Source organism: Chlorocebus sabaeus, chromosome 17, assembly GCF_047675955.1.
Source record: "Chlorocebus sabaeus isolate Y175 chromosome 17, mChlSab1.0.hap1, whole genome shotgun sequence".
Taxonomy (NCBI): Eukaryota; Metazoa; Chordata; class Mammalia; order Primates; family Cercopithecidae; genus Chlorocebus; species Chlorocebus sabaeus.
Genome location: NC_132920.1, coordinates 27,285,646 through 27,305,689, shown reverse-complemented (window position 1 = coordinate 27,305,689; position 20,044 = coordinate 27,285,646). Strand labels below are relative to the sequence as shown.

Below are 20,044 nucleotides of genomic sequence, written 5' to 3'. Positions count from 1 at the left end.
TTCCACTTCCCACCCAACCCTAAATAACCCAGGAAATCCCAATTGTGAAAGTGCAGAAAAAATGTTGAAGGGGACAACAGATTTAAATCCTCTGTCTTGTGTTGTAAGTTATAACTTTCATTCTGCTTTCCCTATCTTTTATTTTTATTTATTTATTTATTTGAGACTGAGTCTCACTCTGTCACCCAGGTTGGAGTCCAGTGGCATGATCTTGGCTCACTGCAACCTCCACCTCCCAGGTTCAAGCAATTCTCCTGCCTCAGCCTCCCGAGTAGCTGGGACTACAGGCGCATGCCACCACGCCCGGGTAATTTTTGCATTTTTAGTAGTAATGGGGCTTCACCATGTTGGCCAGGCTGGTCTTGAACTCCTGATCTCAAGTGATCTGCCCACTTTGGCCTCCCAAAGTGCTGGGATTACAGGGGTGAGCCACTGAGTCTGGCCTCTTTCTGTATCTTTTAATTCCTCTGAAGAGGAAACCTTGTTCACTCCAGTCATTACTAAATTGGACACATCTCCTCAAGTTCAGGAAGAAACATGAGTCCCCAGGTGACTGAGACACACTTTGGGAGACCCTGAAAGTCTTTGAAACCCTGAATTCCTCTCACTCTTCTTACAGATCTCATCATTTCACCAGCTGAATTAGGATCTAAGAGAGAGCTGGAGGTTAAGTCTGGGGAACAGCAGACTTTTGACCTTTCAATACCTGTTTCTGCTAAAAAAAAATACTTCATTTTTATGTCAGGTGCAACCAGGGACTGACAATTCCTGCTGCCCTGCCTACTGATTTCTGAGGTCCACTTTGAAGGCGGGAAAACTTCCACAACTTTTCAAATACAGAGTTTCTCTAATAGAAATCTTGTTAGCTTTACTCCTCTTCTCTAGGGTACATATGACTTAGTGAAAATGAGGGAACAGTCATAAAGAATATGCACTTACTGTGCCCAGAGTATCCACTGGGTAAAAACCTCGACTTTTTGTCCAAAACCCATTTCAAGTCTTATAAAAATCTATAGTGCTGTACACAGAAAAAATGCACAGAAGCCAATTTCTGTTTTTTTTTTTTTTTTTTTTTAGATTATATCTTAAGGTGAGGACAGTAGCTTTGTAATGAAAGCACAAAATGGATGACTGACAATTTCAAAATCTGTCTGGATTTTAGTTCGTAAGTGTTTCTTGCAGAGTTTTGTGTACTACCATCTTGTCTAAGACCTGGGAAACTCGGAGATGAACAAGACAAAGGCCACTGCTCTCAGAGTCTACATGCTACTAGGGTGCTCCCAAACTGCAACACCCTCTAGAATGAGGTAGTTATCCCCCACCACGTAAGGGAATTTGAAAGCGGCTAGCCAGTAACTCCAGTGCAAGTTACTTGTTATAGTATCTTCACCATAATCCTAAATTTTCTTACAAATAAGTGATTTAGTCTTTGGAGGGTATAAGTAAGTTAAACCTAGCAAGGTGAGGGTAGGACTGTTTCGACACATACGGCAGAAGTTTTGACTTCTACATGTGGCAGAAGTCAAAACTTCACTTAACGCCTGGACAGGGACTTGAACCCTGGACCCTCAGATTAAAAGTCTGATGCTCTACCGACTGAGCTACCCAGGCCCTTCCATAGTTACCTTCTTCATTCTTTAAATAATGTAATCCCATCAGTAATTGGATTGCCAAGAAAAGCTGCAGGAAATCCATGGTTTCAGAAACCACCAGGGTTGGAGCTCAATTACCTAAGCCATTTAATCACCAAGCAGCTAATTTAACCTCCACACTGTACTTTCATTAAACAGCCTATTCATGTACACAATTGCAGGGAGAATGAAGATTATTCCTATATTGCCAAAGGGAGTTCGTTGCTCTGGGCAGAGGGGTCCTGGGAGACCGAATTTGCGGGCTCTCTCGCCATCTTGGAGGGAGGAACCAGGAAGTGGAGACGGTTTTAAGGAACGATTGGCCTAACTGAGGAGAATCCTCGAGAGGATTAAAAATTGTGGAAAGAAGATGAAGGTTCTCTGTTGCCCCATTTGGTATTTTTCCCACACTTTCAGAAGTGGAATGTCTAGGTTCTTCAGAGGTAGGAGGAAATAAAAATACAAGTCCCCCTCTAATTTTCTCTTCGCATTTTGTCTGGAGCCCCAATTCATTCAAAGACAAGAATGGCCTGGGAGTTCAGGAAATAGTGCTCGTGGTTTGTTCAGTATTTATTAATTCTTGAGATATTTTGAGCATCTGTAAAGAGGGACCATGGGGACAAAAACCCCACAGCAAATCTGGCAGAAGAGGAAGACAGGAAGAGACTTGTTCCATGAGGAGCTGTGCCAGACCTGGACTGCCTAACCCAGGACTATTTATTTTTGAGTCAGTAACTCTATTGTTTAAAACATTAGGCCGGGCACAGTGGCTCACGCCTGTAACCACAGCACTTTGGGAGGCTGAGATAGGTGGATCACTTGAAGTCAGGAGTTTGAAACCAGCCTCGCCAACATGGCGAAACCCGGTCTCCAATAAAAATACAAAAAAAAAAAAAAAAAAAAAAAAAAAAAAAAAATTGGCTGGGCTTGGTGGTGGGCACCTGTAATCAGCTACTCGGGAGAGTGACGGAGGAGAATCGCTTGAACTCAGGAGGCAGAGGTTGCAGTGAGCCAAGATCGCACCATTGCCCTCCAACCTGGGCGGCAGAGCGAGACTCCATCCCAATAAATAAATAAATAAATAAATAAATAAATAAATAAATAAGCTAGCTTTTCTTTTTCCTTTTCCTTTTCCTTTTTCTTTTTTCTTTTTTTTTTTTTTTTTTTTTTTTTGAGACGGAGTCTCGCTCTGTCGCCCAGTGCAGAGCGCAGTGACGCGATCTCGGCTCACCGCAAGCTCCGCCTCCTGGGTTCAGGCCATTCTGCCTCAGGCTCCCAAGTAGCTGGGACTACAGGCGCCTGCCACCACTCCTGGCTATTTTTTTCTATTTTTTGAAGTAGTGGGCAGAAGGGGAGGCTGAGGCAGGAGAATGGCGTGAACCCGGGAAGCGGAGCTTGCAGTGAGCCGAGATCGCGCCACTGAACTCCAACCTGGCGACAGAGCGAGACTGCGTCTCAACAACAACAAAAATTACCCCTACTTCCTGACAGTATCCAAAGCACGGCAAAGCCCTACTTTCTTAAAGCCTGTCTCAAATCACCCCGCCAAAGTCTAAATTTTATAATTTTTTTTCTAACACCGTATTAGTGAGACACCCGTGGTTTCCACTGTGTGTGTTCTCCCTCACTGCAACATGTAATAAACCCAACTCCAGGTGTGTCCCTGGCGGCCTTTGTTGAGAGTGCGTTGGCACCCATCAGTTTTATGTATTTGTCTGTCTCCCTGCACTGCTCCACTTCTGTATCTTTGGTACCAATTACAGAATCAGAACTTGGCTGTGCATTCAACAAATATTTGTGAAATGAATGAATGAATGAACAAATCAATAAAGTCAGCTTTGCCCACAAGAAAGCAAAAGGCTACATTCCTGAGCAGGGCAGGCCAAGAAAGCAGCAAATCTTGCCATATGCCTGGCTTCCAGAAAGGTTGGATTAGCATAGCTGGAATAAAGCAGGCTATTTTCTTTCAGGGCAACATGCTGCCTTTCTTGGCAGACTCATAAGCCGATCCACTTGGTGTATACTCTCTTCTTCCACCCTCTCCTTATATTACCAAGCAAAGCCTGGCATGAGTGGGAGTTTTAAAATTAGGTCAGCCACATTTCAACTGGGAAGCATTCTTAATCTGTTAGGATTCATGCTGGATTCTTCTACCACCTTCATCAACAATAAGAGTTTCCTGATTTATACTCAGGGCAACAGTGAATAATGAATCAGTAAATCCTTTCATGTCTTCTTTTTTTGTCAAGTCACATTTTCTTCTACCGTGTGACCATATCTCTCAGTATTTCCCACTTTGAAAGCCAAAAAAATAGTAAAATATGTTTGGTCTACTTAACAGAGAAAATCCCATTGGTGTTCAACATTGAAGCTTTTGCTCACACCCTCTCACAGGTCACTTCATTGGCTTCATTTGAGATCTAATCCAATCACTTCTGATCTTCATGTGAGTGTCATCAAGTCGTTATAGATTAGGGGCATTCCCACTTAAAGAAAAAAATAGGTCACTTTTCTAAATGGAACAATTTCCTTTAGATGAAGATTCTATAAATAATAAACTTTTTTTTTTTTTTTTTTGAGACAGAGTCTCGCTCTGTCGCCCAGGCTGGAGTGTAGTGGCGTGACCTCAGTTCACTGCAAGCTCCACCTGGGTTCATGCCATTCTCCTGCTTCAGCCTCCAGAGTAGCTGGGACTACAGGCGCCCACCACCACGCCCGACTAACTTTTTGTAGTTTGTTTAGTAGAGACGGGGTTTCACCGTGTTAGCTGGGACGGTCTTGATCTCCTGATCTTGTGATCTACCCGCCTCGGCCTCCCAAAGTGCTGGGATTACAAGCATGAGCCATCGCGCCCGGCCAATAATAAACTTTTTGATAGTCCTGCTCAAAACTATTCTGGATGTTTCACGACCTTCCATCATTTAGATATTATAGCTCTGCCAAAGCCTGCCTCCAGTTGTGTTGGTTCCGGGAAAAAAAAAAGCCCTTCTTTAAGCATTTAAAACATTCTTTCACTGGTGAGAATTTCTACTTTGATTTAGTTTTCTAGTCTGTTAATTTTGGCTTGTGATATTGTGAGCATGGGCTGACAAATTGTGATGATGGCCTTGTATGGGGTAGAACCTAGTCTATTGATTGTTAAATAGGCTTCTTGCCCATGATTCACATCCTTTTACTCTTCCCTATGGATAAAGCTATTGGCTCTTATTCCTCATGTGGTGCATCTGACTTCCACCATCATCTAGTCCAAACCATCATCACTTTTTCTGGACCACTGCAAGGTTCTCATAAGGGTGGAGCCTGAATTCAATCCCACTGATATCTGACTCAAGGTTTTCATTCTTTCCACATCTCTAAATGTTGTTAAAATATTTTACATGCTACAGCTAGATCAAGAAATTATTAATACAAGTCCTAGCTACTTGGAAGGCTGAGGCAGGAGGATTACTTGAGACCAGCAGTTCCAGGCTGTGGTACACTATGATCACACCTGTACATAGCCACTGCATTCCAGCCTGGGTAACCAAAGAAGACCCTGTTTTTGTTGTTGCTGTTGTTGTTTTAAAATAACAGACAAGTAAACAACAACAAGACCAACTTCTCTTTGGCCATTGTCCATTCACAAAATAGCCTGCAACTCTCCGATAACTGATTTACAATGTGTCTGTAATGCTGGAAGCCCTTCACTACAAAATAAAAGCAGGGACAGCTGTGAGCCTCTCACCTTCATCACTGAAAGGAGGGAGAAGGGAAGGCAGATACAGTTTATTGCTTGGTAATAGCCATTAACCCTTTTTACTCGTACCTCTATTAGCATATATCGAACCATATATCATACCCCTTCACTTTCATATCCCCTTTACCCAGGCTATCAGGAAAAAATGAATGAGAGGAAAAAATGAGAGAGATAAAAGCCAGTGGGTGAAGAAAGTGCTGGAACAAGTGGGGGATCTGGGGAGAAACACAGGAAGAGTGTGCAATATGCCGCCACCTAAACTTAGAAGGACGATTTGGATGCTGGAAGACAGGTTTAAAGGGGGGGCGCTCAAGCCTTTCTCACTGGCTCCCTCCTTACCTATGTTACTTTTCAATTTAATTGTGAGAAGAGAGTGTAAGCATCAAAACAAGCTAGCAGAAAAGGTCTCCACAGCCATCACTAACAAGATCTACAGATATGTGAAATTCCCATACCGTGGGGACTGACTTGGACTGTGGGGCTGGTGGGTGAGTGGGAGGAGGGAATCTTGGTGGGCAACGAATTAAGGGGAGGTGTGGGTGGGAGCGGGCTCTCAATACACCCGGCTCCTTGGCTCTGGGGCTGCCTTAACTGTGTGCCATAGTGATAGTCTCCACTTCCATCAAAACTCAACTTTACTCCTCTTCTGTTTTGCAATTAGTTTAGTTTTCACTGTACAACTGAACACAGTCTCTGGAACAGATTGACTATTGATTACGGTAAGTAGATGATGAACCACCCACTCCATGCAGGTGTCAGGATAGCCAAGTGGTCTAAGGCACCAGACTCAAGCTTAGGCTTCCCCCTCTGGAGGTTCGGATCTCCAAATGGAGGCATGGGTTTGAATCCCACTTCTGACATACCTATTTTGCATACGCCACAGATTCAAGATCTGCAACTTCTCATGTTAACTGTTTTACTACCCTACTCTTTTTTAAAAATTCTTTGGCAGGCGCTCCAAATGTTGCTCTTCCCCACTTTCTTCATTAGAACATTGCCCTTCTTTCAGCTCTTTTTGGACCAGTGTGGTTTAGAAATCCTTTCCCTCTTTCTTCTTTCCTGTCCTTTCCATAAAAATTACATATTTACAAATTTCTACATGGAATAATAGTAATAGCTCAGTCCTAAAATCCAGGCCTTAAAATATAGATAAGGAGACGGCTATTCGTTCCTATTTTCAGTCCTTTAACTTCTCTGTGAGAGTAAGTGGCAGGCATTTTGAGCATTCTTCCGTATTTCTGCATGTCGTTCCTTCTCCATTGTCCTCACCAGAGCTTCTCCTTTTTCTTTGCCTGCTGGCCTTCTTCTTTCATTCCTCATATACCTCCTCCCCATCACTTTATTCACTGGCTTTTATCTCTCTCATTTTTTCCTCTCATTCATTTCTTCTTGATAGCCTAATTGTATAGTGGGTGAAGTAAAGAGATGGGATGTGATACATTCTATGGCATAAGATAAGAGAGATGTGAGAGTCAGAAGAACAAGAACAGTGGTTCTCAACTAGAAGTGATTTTGCCAAAGTCTAGAGATATTTCTGGTTGTCACACTGGGAAAGGGTGCTACTTGCATCTAGTGATTAGTTATCAGTGATGCTGCTAAACATTCTACAGTGCATGGGACAGCATCTGCAACCAACTAAGAATTATCTAGCCTAAAATGTCAATAGTGCTGAGACTGAGAAACCCTGGATTAGGAAGAACCTCTCCCTTTGTTTTGTAATCACTATTGAGTAATAAGTTGTGTGTTAGTTTCCTTTTGCTGTTGCAACAAATTACCACAAACTTGGTGACTTAACACAAATTTATTCTCATACAGTCAGAAGTCTAAGATCAAGCAGGACTTTGTTCCTCCTGAGGCTTCAAAAGAGAATCTGTTTCCTTGCCTTTTCCTGCTCTTAGCAGCCACCTGTATCCCTTGATTCAAGGGATACAGTCCTCCATTTTCTTTTTCCTTTCTTTTCTTTTTTTTTTTTTTTTTGAGACAGAGTCTCGCACTGCTGCCCAGGCTGGAGTGCAATGGTATGATCTTGGCTCACTGCAACCTCTGCCTCCGAGGTTCAAGTGATTCTCCTTGCCTCAGCCTCCCAAGTAGCTGGGATTACAGGTGTCTGCCACCATGCCCAGCTAAATTTTTTGTATTTTTAGTAGAGGTGGGATTTCTCCATGTTGGCCAGGCTGGTCTCAAACTCCTGACCTCGTAATTTACCCACCATGGCTTCCTAAAGTGCTGGGATTACAGATGTGAGCCACCGCACCTGGCTAGTCCTCCATTTTCAAAGCACATACATCACTCTATCCTCTGGTTGCATCATCATATATTCTTTTTCTGTCTCTTTCACTCTTGACTTCCCTTTTATAATATTGGGCCCAACTGAATCATCCGGGATACTTTTCTCATCTCAAGATCCTAAACTTAATTACTTTGCAAAATCTCCTTTGCCATGTAAGGTAACATATTCATAGGTTTCTGGGATTAGCATGTGGACATCTGTGAGGGGCCACTACTCAGTCTATCACAAGTGGTTTCCTGACTTGATTAAGGTGAAAGATGTTTATGCACTGGTCAGTTTTCATACGTGTATTTATTAGCCCTCTAATTAGTAGCTTTCAGAGGCTTTCATTTCCCATGAAAGATAATACAAATATTACAAGCAACAATTGGCAATCGGGTATCTAATTTTACCCATTTTGTGTGTGGTTGGTGATCTGGTGGTGTTTTGTTTGCTTGGTTTTGCCTACTTAATTAAATTTGTTTGTTTCTCAGATAAAATACCCAGAATATTACTTTGAAACAATGTAAAGAAGTAATACCATGAGAACTTTGAGTCAAATATTAGGAGTTTGAATTCAAGTCCCCCAAATGAACTCCTCTAAAAGGTAAAATTTTCTTGTTCCTAGAAATGTCATCAAATTCCAGTAGCTGACAATTTCAAGTATTCCTGCCCTACTTCATATTACCCTAGTCCAACATGATCTGTGTTGTTATGAGTCAGCCAATGTTTTCTGTAAAAAGACCAGATGGGTCAAGAGGAAAACTCAAAGATATTCTGTAAGTTTTAAATTGTAAGAGAAAAAACAACATTTGTTTGTTTGTTTGTTTGTTTGTTTGTTTGTTTTGAGATGGAGTCTCACTCTGTAGGCTAGGCTGGAGTGCAATAGTGCAATCTCAGCTCACTGCAACCTCTGCCTCCCACGTTCAAGTGATTCTCCTACCTCAGCCTCCTGAGTAGCTGAGGTTACAGGCACCCGCCATCAAGCCGGGTTAATTTTTTTATTTTTTAAAGATAGGGTTTCACCATGTTGGCCAGGTTGGTCTTGAACTCCTGACCTCAGGTGATCCACCTGCCTTGCCCTCCCGAATTGCTAGGATTACAGGTGTGAGCCACCACGCTCAGCTGAGAAAACAACATTTTTAACAAAATTCAAAATATAACTATGGAATTGAGCAAATTTTTTTCTAGTATAGGCCCACTAATGAAAAGAATGAAATTTTTTGGAGGGAATAATGTTTCAGTTACTTGAAATTCTAAGTCAGCATTCCCTATTATCAAGTAAACTAAGCAGTATTGGTAATATCTATCCACACATCAAGAGCCAGGGGAAGTCATTCAAAGGCATTTGCCTTTGTTGTAATTGACTACTAACATTACTCACAATGTTTTCAGCTCTTAGCAGAGTTCTGTTCTGAAGGTCGGCTGTTCAGATTTCTATTGGAACTAACTCACAGAATAGAGTTGCTTTCTCTTCTCTCCTTTCCATCTTATTTCCAACCAAATTTTAGTTTCTCACTGTTTGCTTTGGTTCAGTTAAATAATCATAGGCACAGAATGTTTGTCATTCTTAAATAATACTTTTTATCTTAGTTATTAGAGATTGTACAGTGAACCTAAATTCTGCAGTATTGCTCCGTACTCCTTCAAATTTTTAGTTATATCATCTCTATATTGTCAGAGCATATACCATTTCCATTTTCTTCAGTTACTCTTATCTTTCTCACTGTTTTGGTGATCTGCAGTTTAATACATTCAGTGCCCCATGTTAATTGTTTTGCTCCAATTTCCCCAGTCATTTTAATTGTTTGTTTGTTTGCCTAGAATAATACTTTGTGTAGTTGTTTATTGAAGGAAAGTCTATGTGATCAATATATCCTGACTTCTTGCATTTTTAAGTTGTTTATCCAAAATATTTGACTTAAAAATGCAGCTTTCTGAATATATACAACCCCTTATTCACCCTATATTTCCTTGAGCGTATGGTAGGTGTTACTCTACTGTCTTCAGGCATTTGATGCTGTTGTAGAGAAATCAGATGCCAACATGATTTTCTTTCCCCTAGCGTTGACTTGACCTTTGTAGCTGCTACCCAAATATTTTTTTTATTTTCAAAGTCAGATAACAGTACTAGAAATTATCCTATTTGAGATCAATTTTCTCTGGTATGCTTTGTGATCTTTCAGTAGATATATTCAAATTTTCTTTTAGATTATAAATATTTTCTCATGTAATGCAAATTCTGCACTGTTTCAATAATTCTTATTTTGGAGGGGGGAATTCCACTTATGTGGGTTTGTTGTTGTTGTTATTTCGAGACAGAGTCTCACTCTGTCGCCCAGGCCGGAGTGCAGTGGCAAGATCTTGGCTCATGCAACCTCCACCTCCCAGGTTCAAGCAATGCTCCTGCCTCAGCCTCCCAAGCAGCTGGGATTACAGGCGTACACCATCATGCTCAGCCAATTTTTGTATTTTTAGTAGAGACGGAGTTTCACCATTATGGCCAGGCTGGTCTCAAACTCCTGGCCTCATGTGATTTGTCGGCCTTGGCCTCTCAAAGTGCTAGGATTACCGATGTGAGCCACCATGTCCCTCCACACATCTGTGTATTTTTAAAATCTCCCTTGCCTATATTCTGCATTAGCAGTTGGCAAAATTTTTCTGTAAAAGATCAGATAGTAAATATTTTACGCTTCGCAGGCCATATGGTCTGCAGCTACTCAACTCTGGCACTGAGAAGGGTAGTATGAAAGCAGCAACATATAATATAATAGCACATGAATGAGTATGACTGTGCTCCAAAAACCTTTATTTAAATAAAGCCTAATTTGAATTTTAAACTGAAAATAAATTTCATATCATTGTTTATATGTTATAAAGTTGTTTTCATTTTCTGAGCCATTTAAAAATAGAAAAAACATTCTTAGTTCAAGGCCACACAAGAATAGGTGGTAGGCTTGATTTGGTCCATAGCTGTAGAGCATCAACACCTGCTCTATATCTATAATTATTTTTATAATTAATTTGATTATATTTTTGTTGTTCTTCTATTTTTCATGTCTATTCTCACTATCCACTTATATGCTATCAGTGGTACCCGCTTTGTGCTTTTTGTAATTTTAGTCTTCAATCTTGTATATTTTTTTCTTTTGTCTCTATGAGTTCTGTATTTTTCTGTTTCACAGTCTTTATTTCTCTTGTCATGAAATATTTATTTCTGGCAATGTATTTCCTGAATTCTTGTGTTTCTGCTTTGTGTGTTTTTCTTTATAGCCATTATTGTTTCTGTTTAACCCAAAAGTATCTGAGACAGGTCTCAATCAATTTACAAAGTTTATTTTGCCAAGATTAAGGACACACCCGTGACACAGCCTCAGGAGGTCCTGAGGACATGTGCCCAAAGTAGTCGGAATACAGCTTGCTTATTGATTGATTGATTGATTGATTGAGAAGGAATTTTCGCTCTTGTTGCCCAGGCTGGAGTGCAATGGCGCGATCTCGGCTCACCACAACCTCTGCCTCCCTGATTCAAGAGATTATCCTGCCTCAGCCTCCCAAGTAGCTGAGATGACAGGTATGTGCCACCATGCCCGGCTAATATTTTTTTTTTTTTTTTTTTGTATTTTTAATAGAGACAGAATTTCTCCATATTCATCAGGCTGGTCTCGAACTCCTGATCTCAGGTGATCTGCCCACCTCAGCCTCCCAGAGTGCTGGGATTACAGGCGTGAGCCACTGCGCCCGGCCGTAGAGCTTGCTTTTATACGTTTTAGGGAGACATAATGTTACCGGAAAGGAGTCCCAATCCAGACCCAAGAGAGGATTCTTGGATCTCGTGTAGTAAGGAATTCCGGGAGAGTCCGTAGAGTAAAAAGCAAGTTTTTTAAGAAAGTAAAGGAATAAAGAATGGCTACTCTATAGGCAGAGCAGCAGCATAGGCTGCTCTGCAGCTTATTCTTATAGTAATTTCTTGATCATATGCTAAACAAGGGGTGGATTATTCCATGAATTTTCCTGGAAATGGGTGGGCAATTACCGGAACTGAGGGTTCCTCAGATCATACAGACCGTATAGGATAACTTCCAGAGGTTGCCATGGCATTTGTAAACTCATGGTGCTGGTGGGAGTATCTTTTTGCATGCTAATAAGTTATAATTAGCCTATAATGAGCAGTGAGAACGACCAGAGGTCACTCTGGTCACCATCTTGGTTTTGGTAGGTTTTGGCCAGCTTCTTTATCGCATCCTTTTATCAGTGAGGTCTTTGTGACCTGTACCGTGTCGTGACCTCCTCTCTCATCCTGTGACTAAGAACGCCTGAACCTCCTGGAAATGCAGCCCAGTAGGTCTCAGCCTTATTTCACCCAGCCCCTTCAAGGTGGAGTCGCCGTTGTTCCAGTGCCTCTGACAATGAGCCATCAATCAGTATGTGTAAGATGTACATTGGTTCGGTGTGATAAGGCAGGACAACTCAAAGTAGGGGCTTCAAGGTTAGAAGTCCATAAGAGACAAAGGTTGCATTATTTTGAGACCTTGATAAGCCTTCCACTGAAAACACAATTTAGTCTGGCTCCTTGAATCTGCATTTTTACGTAAACAATAGTGCAGAGGAAGCAATCTGATACACACGTGTCTCAGGTGAGCCTCAGAGAGATGACTTTGAGTTCTCTCTGTTCTTTGTCCACAAGGAATTTCCTTGTGGGCAAATTGTGAGGGAGGTATGTAACTTCTTATCTTCGTACCTATCTTATTCAGGAATAAAATGGGAGGCAGGTTTGCTTGACATAGTTCCCAGCTTGACTTTTCCCTTGGTTTTGTGATTTTTGGGATCCTGGTATTTATTTTCCTTTCATACCTCCTTATAATATTTTTAATAAATTAATCATGAATTATGTTATTTTATATTCTTCTTTGTAGCCATATTTTTGGGCAAACTTGTATACAGAAAGATTAGATTGCAAGTTTTATATTTATTTTTATTGCAGCTATCTGTGGATACCAGCATACTTATTTTGTGTGTGTGTGATGCAGTCTCACTCTGTCACCCATGCTGGAGTGCAATGGTGCCATCTTGGCTCATGGCCACCCCCACCTCCTGGGTTCAAGTGATTCTCTTGCCTCAGCCTCCCAGTAGCTGGGATTACAGATGTGCACCACCACACCTGGCTAATTTTTGTATTTTTAGTAGAAATCAGGTTTCACCATGTTGGCCAGGCTGGTCTTGAACTCCTGACCTCAGGTGATCCTCTGGCCTCAACCTCCCAGAGTTGAGATTACAGGTGTGAGCCACCGTGCCTGGCCCAGCATACTTCATTTTCTCTTCAGATATAAGTGAGACAGATTTTCCTGAACTAGTAGCATAGGCCCCTGTGAGAGCAGAGAAGGCAGGGTAACTTTGTAGACTTCAGATGTCAAAGATTCTCTATTGTGTTGTTTCAATAAAAGCCTGAGGTTGGCACCTCTGCAATCATGCTTCTCTTGGCTTTCAAAACCTAGCCCAGGTCTGGAGGGTTTTTGCCCATAGCTCTGAAATACTTAGACTTCTTTTCATGGACAAAAGTAATGAATGGTATTACCTTGATGTTTCAAGACGAAGCACCAATTCAAACACAAGCTTTTTTTTTTTTTTTTTTGGAGAGAGAGTGGAGTCTGGCTCTGCTGCCCAGGCTGGAGTGCAGTGGTTCACCGCAACCTGCACCTCCTGGGTTCAAGCAAGCCTCGGGCTCCCAAATAGCTGGGATTACAGGTGTGTACCACCACGCCCAGCTAATTTTTGTGTTTTTAGTAGAAACGGGGTTTCACCATGTTAGCTAGGGTAGTCTCGAACTCCTGACCTCAGGTGATCCACCCGCCTCGGCCTCCCAAAGTGCTGGGATTACAGGTGTGAGCCACTGCCCCCGGTTACACAAGCACTTTCTAAACTTTCCTACCCTCCTTCAGCCGTGACCTTGTCTGGTATCATCTCAGTTCTATTTGCAGAAATTTCAGCTCAGGATTGGTTCTCTCCTTATGGCAGAGAGAGGCAGCTCAATACTTCTGAAGCCTGCTCCCTATCAGATTCCTCTGCGTTTCCTCTTCTCTGGGAAATAACTCGATTTGACTGCTATTTGGTTTCCTAGGCATGCATTGTGAAATTATCAGGCGTTTAAGGTGTTGTATATTCTCTATTTTGTTCCTATGTAAAAGTTGTTTGTGCTCTTTATGATATTCCGGTGGGGTATCTGAAAGATTTCAAACTAAGCGGCTGCCACGCCCCTCCCAGCTACTGTCCTTGGACCGGGGCTAGCCGGGCTTCTGCTCTTGCCCCTCGCCGCAGCGAGCGCAGCGTTTTGGAACACTTTCCTCGAAATTCCAAGTCTGAGACTCTAGTCTTTAGCACAGCCCTGGCATGGGGGTGGCGACCCGATCCAAGAAAGAGGCCCAGCGCGTGGGTCACTCCTGTTGACGGGTGTGGCATTTCTTACATGGGATCGTGAGAGATTCGGCCGTCAAAACGGAACTGACGCACTGATCTGGGGTGATCTTCACTCAAATCAGACACGATTTGGGTCTCTGGCTACCGATGGGCCACCGCCAATTCTTAACCTTCATCCACAGTGTGGATTCATGCGGCGGCTCTCACCACCGATGTCACTTCGAGGCCACCTCGGGTCTGCACCAGACAGCAAAGGGGGAGCAGTAGCAGGAGTCCTTTACCGTGTGCTCTATCCCTACTTCCGCTGCTGGCCCCACAGCCGTCGCCCATCCTCGCGGCTGGCTCCACACCTAGTGTCCGGTTGTCCTCAGGGAGGGGCAACACCTCTCTCTCTCGAGGACTCTTGAGACCGTTGCCTTACAACGCCAACAGGCCCATATGACTGATGTCCCCTCTTGACTCTAATCAATGTGATGACATCATTCTAGACAAAGGCAGACTTTCCTTGCTTGAATAGAACCACTCTACTAACTCCACCTACAAGACCTTTGCCCTCTAGTGGCCGTGTATGGAATGCAGCGTGTAATGCAATCAACAACGGAAAGAAATCACATTTTAAGAATGTAAACCTTTGTTCTTCTTTTTCGCATTAAAATTCTGACAAGAGATAAATGTAACCCGACCAGAAAAATGAATTGTTGTTCACATTATCCTGCATATTCTGGGTAAGACTTGCCTTAGTGGTCGTTAACAAAGCACAGTAACAACCTTTCCCAGAGTCACTGTAAACTGGTATTTATTGGTAACCGATGGGCACACTCCTGCACTGGAGGTCACATTTCCTTTTAAGGCAGCCCTCGAGACTCTATACTTCTAGGTTCAAGTAATTAAACTATCCCCATGCCTTTTCTTATACAGGGGCGATATCCCTACTATTACTTGTCTTGGAGAACTATTCCTGAGGGTTTTTTCCTACCTTATAACATCTTTGTAAGTATTCCCAACATTAAAAATAAAAACGAATGCATTCTGTATGTCCCACTAGAAGTTCCTCTAGTATCCTTGTAGTAGTTCAAAATGTACAGTATTACTAGAAGGTTTGCTGGGAAATATATAAGCTGCACTGTCCCCTGATTTCTCAAGTCACCCTAGGTAGATGCCAACAAAATTAACATTTGTTTTTCTTACTGGATTTACAGACTAGTAATTTCATAAATAATATGCATAACTGATATTATTGATTAATTGATTTAGACAATTAATTAATTTAGGTAATTTAGGCCAAACTGGCAGAGATCTGAGAGAGGATGAGGGAAAAGTGCTAATCTCATCCAGGAATGTCCTCACAGACATACCCAGAAATAATGCTTACTCTGGGTACCCTGTGGTTCATGCAAGGTGTCTCATAAAATTAACAATCACAGATACATACTATGAGGTACTGATTTTGGCATTTAAATGTTACATAATTAAAGTAATCATTGTGGAAAAAGTTAGAAATTGAATGATATGTACATAAAATATAATTTATAGAATATAAAAAGACATGTACCAAATATCATTACATACTCTTCTAGAAAACATTGTCATAAATTGTAAACATTTAATTCATTAGACTAGTTTCCTGTGAAAAAGAATGACATAGGGAATAGGCTATGTAGATAAAAAGAAATTAATCAATTGATTAAGATGGTCTTAGATTAAGTAATCAAAAAAATTAACAAAATACTATGAGATATTCAAAATAATTGATGATCTCTGTGGTGCTTTTTTTTTTCTTTTAAACAATCTTGCTTTGTTGCCTAGTCTCGAGTGGTGCAGTGGCACAATCTCGGCTCACTGCAACCTCTGCCTCCCAGATTCAAGCAATTCTTATGCCTCCCAAGTACCTGGGATTATAAGCATGTGCCATCACGACCAACTAATTTTTGTATTTTTAGTGGAGACATTGTTTCACCATGGTGCCCCAGCAGGTCTCCTGAGCTCAAGCAATCCAATAGCCTCAGCCTCCCAAAGTGCTGGGATTACAAGCGTGAGCCACCTCACCCGGCCCGTGGTGCATATTTTGAAAATGAAAATTCTGCTTCCACTCATGAAAAATGAATTGCTAGGAGAATTGTCCTCTGGCTATAAAAAACTAGAAAAATAGAAAAAATATCTAATACAGTTCTTAGATAACAATGTTTTGGAAACAGGCAATGCCAGCTTGTAACACTTGAGAGACGAGAAACAGAAAATGTGAACCTGGTGATTACATCAGTCAAGAGAATTTTGAAGAAGGAAAAGATAGTGGCATTTACCTCACTAAGTATCATGTCTTACTAGAAGTCTCAATACATTCAGAGCATGCATTGTTGGTGCAAGGATAAACAAAATGTCATATAATAGAGAGCTCAGAAATCATCTGCACATATGTGTAAATTTAATACATGATAAAGGTGGCATTGCAGCTGGAGTAAGAGAGTATCATTTACTGAGAAATGTATACAGGAATAAATAGGGGTAAGAAGCTGTGAATCTATCACACCCTGTTTCATTGCCTGACCTGACTAGAGGTAATTTATGTCATAAGAAAAGGAGTATGTACTGGATAATAAATATTCTACATATGGTCAATCATGACATTAACTGATCTTAGTGAAAGGGTACGTCATTGCCAAATTGTTGTGCAAAGTAAGGGGAAAATTCACCATGTCAAATGGTATGTTTATTTTATTTATTTATTTATTTATTTATTTATTTTGAGACGGAGCCTCGTTCTGTCATCCAGGCTGGAGTGTAGTGGCGCGATCTCGGCTCAATGCAAGCTCCGCCTCCCAGGTTCATGCCATTCTCCTGCCTCAGGCTCCCAAGTAGCTGGGACTACAGGCGCCCGCCACTTTTTGTATTTTTAGTAGAGACAGGGTTTCACCGTGTTAGCCAGGATGGGCTCGATCTCCTGACCTCGTCATCCACCCGCCTTGGCCTCTCAAAATGCTGGGATTACAGGCGTGAGCCACCGCGCCAGGATAGGCATGGTTTTTAAAAAGGGCTTTATTGGGGGATTTATTTTGCTAAGCAAGCAAAGGCAGAGGTTGATCAATTCTCTCTTTATTTCACATGGAAGCATGCCAGGCACAGGCATTACTGGAAATACAGCAGGTCTGTAGTCCACAAGAAGGTATCTTCCCTCTATTTCTTACCCTCCACAAACAGAAGAGCCTTTTCCCAGACCTTCAGTGAGAGTGGGCCAGACCGCCTAATGGCAAGCAATCTGGATTTAAGGTGTGACGTGTTTGTAATCTAATGGTACAATCCATGCTGTGGAATATTATGTAATTTATATAAAGAATTATATAAAACTACGTATATTAAATGATACCACTACAAAGATGAGTGGAGATATACATCTATATGTATATATATAAAGTGTGTATACATATATGCATATATATGCATCTTCCCAGAAATATATTACATATTGTTAATGTTAACATACATATAGAATTTCTGGGAAGGTGCACAGGATACTTGAAACTAAGCACCAGTGGAGGGAATTAAGAAAGTAGTGTTCTTGGATGAAAAGGAGACATTTTCCAGCTCTATTTGTACAATTGAGTGGGGGGAGGACTTTTACTGATCTTTGTTTTGGATCAAAATCAGTGCTAGACATCCTCATCCATAATATTTCATTTAAAAGCGAATTTAATTTTAATTAATTTCTTAGAGCTGAAATATTTGCACTACCAACGATCACTTATTGAGGTTGACGATGAGATGAAGAGCAGACTTGAGGCTTGAGTTTTCACCAGCTAGAAAACTGGCGTGTTTCCAAATGGACAGAATTCTTACAGGCACAGTTTAGAACATGTGCCAGCAATTCTCAAGCAGAGGCTGGGAAAACAATAAGTTTATCTGCCCCAGAAAGTTGTTTTTCATAAGGAAGAAACAGTTACTAGTATTCATTTTAATATCCAACTTGTTTTATTTTCCCTTTGATTTGGTCATCTAGCGACTGTAGACGTCTATACATGGCAATGTTTCTGAAGAAGCTCCTCAGATGTTAACACTAAAAGCAGAAAATGAATTACAGGAAAATGGGATTTGCTGATTGGAGAAAACGTCCAATTAATTAATATGAGGAGAAATTACTTGCGCAAGTATCCACTCAAATCACAAAACGCAAGATCCGACTCTGGCGGGACTCGAACCCGCAACCTTTGAATCTCTCGAGTCAGGCTAGAAGTCCAATGCGCTATCCATTGCGCCACAGAGCCTGCTTGCGCGCCACCTTTCGCCCTGAGGTTACTAACTAATTTGACTACTCAAGTAATACGTTTCCTGAAAACATTCTGCTCCAGTCACCGTGAGAGTTCAATAAACACAAAAATGAGACAACACAAGGGGTACACACAATCCCTGACACGGAGGAGTTACTAAGCCTTTCAACAACTATTTTCACTTGTGCCATGAGATAACGAATAATTTAGCGAGACTACGTCTCAAAAAAAAAAAAAAAAAAAAAAGCGAGACTCTGTCTCAAGAATAATTGGAGAGCTTCCAGACAGCTGAACACGTGGCGGTTTCTGGAGGGTGGCAGACCCAGGGAGTGCTTGGAAGCTCGGCGCCCCTTCTCCCATACCTTGCCCTGCGTGCCTCTTCATTTGAATCCTTTGCGATATCCTTTATAATAAACCAGTAAACCCTATAGCCTGACGCCCGCAACATGGGAGGTGCAGGTGGCTTGCTCTGAGGATGTGGACTTGCCCTGCACGGTCCCCTGGGAACCGCAGATGCCCTACATGGTCTCCTGGATCAAGCTATTGGAAGGCGGTGAAGAGAGGGTGGAGGCACCCCAGAAAGATCTGCGCTTCAGAGGACAGAAGGGCCAAAATGGCTCTTCCGGGGTCCAGTGAAAGATCCTATTCCCTGAAGATCAGAAACACTACTAGCTGCAACCCGTGAACATACAAGTGCACTCTGCAGGCACCGGAAGGGCAGAGAAACCTAAGTGGAGAGGCGATCCTGAGAGTGACAAGATGTCCTAAACGCCGAAGATAATTTTAAGAAATACAAAGCTGGAGCCGGGCACGGTGGCTCACGCCTGTAATTCCAGCACTTTGGGAGGCTGAGGCGGGAGGATCACGAGGTCAGGAGTTTGAGACCAGCCTGGCCAACATGGTGAAACCCCATCTTTACTGAAAATACAAAAGTTAGCCAGGCATGGTGGTGCGCCCCTGTAGATCCAGCTACTCGGGAGGCTGAGACAGGAGATTCGCTTGAACCAGGGAGGCAGAGGTTGCAGTGAGCTGAGACTGCACCACTGCACTCCAGCCTAGGTGACAGAGCAAGACTAGGTCTCAAAAAAAAAAAAAAAAGAAAAAGAAAAAAGAAAAAGAAATGCAGAGTTGGGATTTTGCTGTTGTTGTCTCTGGTCGTTTTCTACTCATTCTCACTTGTAAGTTTACATGACTACAGAGTTATTTACCCAGAGTTTTCTAAACCCGTCATGGAATAAGCTTTTCTCCCAGTTACCTCCCTAAATAAGCATTTGGGGCCAGTAACTCTTTGTAAGACAGAACTGGTATGAGCAGGATTTCTACAAATTGTTTCTCCTAAAGCTGAGGACTCAGTGGTGTGTCTGTCACACTGGAGGAGAGAATGAGTCCTACACTGAAGAAGTGTGAAGTCCTTCATCTGAGTGAAAACACCGGAAGTGGATCATCCCACCCTATTTTCTATGAGCAGGCCTTGAAAACCATCACATGACCACACAGCATGGAGTCACCACGACTTCTCCATGGCTATCTTTTTAGCGATTTATGCAGCTATCTGAACATATAAAAGCTATGGTGAGATGCAGCTGGAAAAGGGTCTTGGGAAATACGAATGCCTCCAGCTGGCCCTGTGACAGACTCCTGAGGACAGCTGTCATCTTCTACATCTGGGGAACATCTTTTTTAGTTTACTGTGTTTTATTGTACCAGCCCAGATACTTTATGTCTGGGAAAAATT

General features: G+C 42.0%; 2 non-coding genes and 1 pseudogene across 2 annotated transcripts; 1 reads left to right on the top strand and 2 right to left on the bottom strand.

Moving 5' to 3' along the window:
* Positions 1–1,538: 1,538 nt before the first annotated feature.
* Positions 1,539–1,611, bottom strand: TRNAK-UUU (transfer RNA lysine (anticodon UUU)). Its single transcript has one exon. It is a non-coding gene; the product is annotated as a tRNA-Lys (tRNA).
* A 4,001-nt stretch (positions 1,612–5,612) lies between these two features.
* Positions 5,613–19,619, top strand: LOC140708904 (CD83 antigen-like; annotated as a pseudogene).
* On the bottom strand, positions 18,220–18,306 carry TRNAR-UCU (transfer RNA arginine (anticodon UCU)). The gene is given in 2 exon segments: positions 18,220–18,255; positions 18,270–18,306. It is a non-coding gene; the product is annotated as a tRNA-Arg (tRNA).
* Positions 19,620–20,044: the final 425 nt, after the last annotated feature.